This window comes from Talpa europaea (genome assembly GCF_964194135.1).
Source record: "Talpa europaea genome assembly, chromosome: 14".
Classification (NCBI taxonomy): Eukaryota; Metazoa; Chordata; class Mammalia; order Eulipotyphla; family Talpidae; genus Talpa; species Talpa europaea.
Window position 1 is genome coordinate 46827983 of NC_140082.1, and position 6000 is coordinate 46833982.

A 6000-nucleotide genomic window follows, 5' to 3' on the forward strand; every position below is an offset into this window, starting at 1 on the left:
TGCTGGAGACTGTGTGAACCCAGCAGAAGGCTCACCGAGGAGCCAGAGGTAAGCTGGGAGGCTTGCCCATGCCGGGCACCTTCTAGCCTGCAGTTCCAGCCCAGAGGGGAGCAGCACCCACCTCTGGGGCAGACCGGGCGTGCAGGGGAGCACGTTCCCGCATCGCCATTTTGCAGCAGGGACCTTTCGTGCTGGAGACTGTGTGAACCCAGCAGAAGTTTCCCAGAGGGGCCAGAGGAGAGCTGGGAAGGTCGCCCAAGATGCCGGCCAGTACCAGCAACACAGTGTCACAAGGAATATGGCAAATTAGAAAACAGGCAGTAGGGAGTAGAAAAACCACATGCAACCCAGCAACTCCTCAGCAAAAAAGCACACCGCAAAAAGAAAACCATCTACCAGATTGCAACGACAGTAACTTGGAAGAACTTCTGAGCCTTCCAGATAGAGAATTTAAAATTGCTGTGATTAAAAAACTGACAGAAATCATAAAGGAAAACAATGATAAGGGGAAAATAATTAATGACCAGAAGAATGAAATTGAGTCCCTAAAGAGGGAAGTAAAAGAAATGCAGGAGATCAAAGAATTAATGGAGACGCTAAAGAACTCTGGGAAAAGCAATGAAAGCAGAATAGATGAAATGGAAGTACGAATAAGTACTCTTGAAGACACAGAAATAAAAAGAACTAAAACAGAAAAGGAAGGAGAAGTACAAAGGAAAAAGAACAAAGAAAGACTTCGGGAACTATCTGACTCCATGAGGAAAGAAATATAAGAGTTATAGGAATCCCAGAAGGAGAGGAGAGAGATGTAGGAACAGAGAAAATATTCAAGGATATAATTGAAGAGAACTTCCCAAACGCGAAGAAGGAGCTGAAAATTGATATACAAGAAGCAAGAAGAACACCAAACTTCCATGACGAAAGGAAAATTACAGCAAGACACATAATAGTAAAGCTCCCAAGAATCCAAGACAAGGAAAAATAATGAAACTAACAAGAGGGAAGAAAGAGATAACATTCAAAGGGAAACCAATCAGACTGACATCAGACTTCTCTGAAGAAACAGTATGGGCAAGGAGAGAGTGGAGGGACATAGTCAACAGACTCCAAGAAAACAGATGCCAACCAAGAATACTCTATCCCACAAAGCTCTCCTTCCTCTATGAAGAAAGAATAAGGACCTTCCCAGACAAACAGAAACTCTGGAATTTTATTACGACTAAACCCCCACTCCAAAAAATACTACAAGGAGTCCTGAAGCCAGAACCTCAGAGGGACGAATAACAACAAAAGAAGGCCAAAGAAAGTTATTAAAAGAATAAATAAATAAAATCAAAGGAAAGACAAACACAATGGCAAATACAGATGCTAACATATCAATACTAACTCTAAATGTAAATGGACTATACTCTTCAATAAAAAGACACAGAGTTGCAGGCTGGATTAAGAAACAAAACCCAACCTTTTGCTGTCTCCAGGAAACACATTTAGCTGCAAAAGATAAAAATAGACTCAAAGTTAAACGATGGAAAACAATTCTACAAGCAAATGGACCAAAAAAGAAGGCAGGAACAGCTATACTCATATCAGATAAAACAGATTTGAAACTTAAAAAGATAAAAAGAGACCCCAGTGGTCATTACATTATGATTAAGGGGACAATACTTCAAGAAGAAATAAGACTCATTAACATATATTCACCAAACGAAGGAGTACCAAAATATATCAGACAACTATTGGCATCTCTGAAAACAGACATCAAAGAAAACACATACGTAGTGGGAGACTTCAACACACCACTATCAACAATGGATAGATCAACAAGACAAAAAATAAGTAAAGACACTAAAGCTCTAAATAAGGATCTAGAGTGCTTGGGCTTAACAGACATATATAGAACACTAAACCCAAAAAAATCTGAGTATACATTTTTCTCAGGCACACACGGATCATTCTCTAGGATCGATCATATACTGGGGCACAAGACAAACATCAACAGATACACCAAGATTGAAATCATACCAACCATCTTTTCTGACCATGAAGGCATCAAACTAGAAATAAACCATAAAAAGAAGGCAAGGTACTCTCCTACCTCGTGGAGATTGAAACCCACACTACAGGAAGTCCACTGGACTAACGAGGAGATAAAAGAAGAAATTAAAAAATTCTTTGAATTGAATGACAAGGAGGACACCAATTTCCTAAATGTATGGGATGCAGCAAAAGCAGTAATAAGAGGAAAATATATAGCAATAGATGCTCACATCAAGAAACAAGAAAGAACTCAAAGAAACAACCTAATCTCGAAGCTCAAAGAACTAGAAAAAGAACAACAAAAAAACCCCAAAACCAGTAGAAGAAAAGAAATAATAAAAACCAAAGCAGAAATAAATGAAATCGAAACTAAAAAAAACAATCCAAAAGATCAATGAAACCAAGAGCTGGTTCTTCGAAAAAATAAATAAAATAGATAAACCCCTAGCCAGGCTCACAAGGGCAAAAAGGGAGAAAGCACAAATAAATAGGATCATCAATGAAAGAGGAGAAATCACAACGGACACAACAGAAATCAAAAGAATAATTAATAACTACTATGAACAGTTATATGGAAACAAGTACAACAATCTAGAGGAGATGGACAAATTCCTACAACTCTACAATCACCCAAAGCTAGATAAAGAAGAAATAGAACACCTAAACAGACCAATAACATGCAGCAAAATTGAAATGGTAATCAAAAACCTCTCCAAAAACAAAAGCCCAGGACCTGATGGATTTACAAATGAATTCTACCAAACATTCAGAGACAAATTGGTGCCTATCCTTCACAAACTCTTCCAAAAAATTGAGAAGGAAGGTATAATACCTAACACGTTCTATGAAGCCAACATTACACTAATACCAAAACTGAACAAGGACAACACAAAAAAAGAAAACTATAGGCCAATCTCCCTAATGAACACTGATGCAAAAATCCTCAATAAAATTTTAGCTATCAGAATCCAACAGTGTATCCATAAGGTAATTCACCACGACCAAGTAGGATTCATTCCAGGGACACAAGGTTGGTTCAACATCTGAAAATCAATCAACGTTATCCAACACATCAACAAAAAGAAATATAAAAACCATATGATAATATCAATAGATGCCGAGAAAGCTTTCGACAAAGTGCAACACCCATTCATGATAAAAGCCCTTGAAATTCTTGGGATACAAGGAACATACCTCAACATCATAAAGGCCATATAGGACAAGCCAACAGCCAGTATCATTCTCAATGGTGAAAAGCTGAAAGCATTTCCATTAAGATCTGGAACAAGACAAGGATGTCCACTCTCACCACTGCTTTTCAATATAATACTGGAAGTCCTAGCCAGAACAATAAGACAAGAGAAAGACATACAAGGAATCCAAATAGGAAAAGAAGAAGTCAAACTATCACTATTTGCAGATGATATGATAATCTACATAGAGAACCCCAAAAACTCCATAGAAAAACTAATTGAACTCATCAATCAGTTCAGCAAAGTGGCAGGATACAAAATCAACATGCAAAAGTCAGAAGCCTTCCTATACACTAACGATAAATCTGAAGAAGAAGAAATGAAAAAAACCATCCCCTTTATTATCAAAACAAAAAAAAAAATCAAATACTTGGGAATAAATCTAACAAAAGAGGTAAAGGACCTTTACAAAGAAAACTATAAAACACTGTTAAAAGAAATAGAAGATACAAAGAAATGAAAAGACATCCCCTGCTCATGGATTGGAAGAATAAACATTATTAAAATGGCCATCCTACCAAAAGCAATATACCAATTCAATGCTATTCCAATAAAAATTTCAATGTTATTCTTCAAAGAAATAGAACAAGTATTGATGAAATTCATATGGAATCACCAAAAACCCCGAATAGCCAAAGCTCTCCTGAAAAAAAAAGAAGGGAATGGAGGCATCACACTCCCAGATTTCAGGCTATACTACAAAGCCATAATCATCAAAACTGCATGGTATTGGAACAAGAACAGACACACAGACCAATGGAATGGAATAGAAAATCCAGAAATAAACCCACAGATTTATGGTCAACTAATATTTGACAAAGGAGCAAAGAATATGCATTGGAGCAAAGAAAGTCTGTTCAATAAATGGTGCTGGGAAAACTGGGCCGCTACATGCAAAAGAATGAAGCTTGACTACTACCTCACACCATACACAAAAACCAACTCAAAATGGATTAAAGAACTAGACATAAAACCTGAAACCATAAAATACATAGAAGGAAATATAGGCGAAACACTACGTGATTTGCACATCAAAGACATCTTTACAGACACATCACCCAAAGCAGTGATAGTGAAGGCAAAGATAAACAGCTGGGACTACATCAAATTAAAGAGCTTCTTCACAGCAAAAGAGACAATAACAAAAACAAAGAGAAACCCCACCAACTGGGAGAACATTTTTGCACACAACACTAATGATAAAGGACTGATCACAAAAATCTGCAAAGAGCTGATGAGACTCAACAACAACAAAGAAAATTATCCAGTCAAAAAATGGGCAGAAGAGCTAAAAAGAAACTTCTCTGAAGAGGAAATGCAAATGGCCAACAGGCATATGAAAAAATGTTCAACATCACTTGTAATCAGGGAAATGCAAATCAAAACTACCATGAGATACCATCTTACGCCAGTGAGAATGGCACATATTAAAAAAACTAGCCACAACAAATGTTGGCGAGGGTGTGGAGAAAAAGGAACTCTCCTGCACTGTTGGTGGGATTGCAAACTGGTCCAACCACTATGGAGAGCTGTGTGGAGATTTCTGGACCTACTAAACATAGAGCTTCCATATGATCCAGCAATTCCACTCCTAGGTATTTATCCAAAGGACACAGAAACATCAATTCCAAAGAACACCTGCACCCCTATGTTTATAGCAGCACTATTTACAATAGCTAAGCTTTGGAAACAGCCCAAATGGCCAAAAGTAGATGACTGGGTCAAGAAGATGTGGTACATATATACCATGGAATATTACTCAGCATTCAAAAAAGATAAACACATGCAATTTGCAGCAACATGGATGGCGCTGGAAGGGATCATGCTCAGTGAAATAAGCCAAAAAGAAAAAGAAAAATACCGGATGGTCTCACTCATAGCAGGAATCTAGAAAACTTAAATAAGGGACCAGGAAAATGAATAACTATAAGAAAGTGAAAATCAAAATCAACAAAAATCTAAGAACCAGAGACACTTTTGGGGGAGTGGGTGGAGGGAGGGGAGGGATTGGGGTTCAAATGGTGGGGTTGAAATTGTATGGGGAACATAAAAATAAAATTTATTATTAAAAAAAATAAAAAGAAAGAATTAGGCAAAAAAAATAAAATACATGAAGGGGCCTCCCTGGTGGCTCAAGGGGTTAAGCATTGCACTATGAAGAAATCCACAGCCTCTGCAGCACAAGTTCTATCCCCGGCTGGCCAGGGAGTAACCCACATGGCATGGCAGACCTCTCCTGTCTCACCTACTGCTCCCCTCAGCAGTGTATTTCGGTCGGTCTGCCTGTTCTGTTCCTCACTCTGTCTCTGGTGGGTCCTCTCACCACCCCGCATATCTGGCCTGTGCCCCAGCTCTTGTATGCATAAATAAATAAATCTTTAAAAAGTAAAAAATAAAAAAAAATTATTTATTTTTATACAACAAGGAGGGTGAGAAGTTTCACCAGAGACAGAGTGGGGAACAGAACAGGCAGACTGATGAAATACACTGCTGAGGGGAGCAGCAGGTGAGACAGGAGAGGTCTGCTGTGCCATGTAGGATTCTCGCTGGCTGGCCGGGATCGAACCCGCACTGCAGAGGCTGTGGACAGCTTCACTGTGCAGTGCTCAACCTCCTGCACCACTAGGGAGGCCCCCTTGTAAGTATTTTGATGGTATAGGATTTCTCCCTCGGGTATGATCACCATAACCCTCTCACCACCAAAGCACCC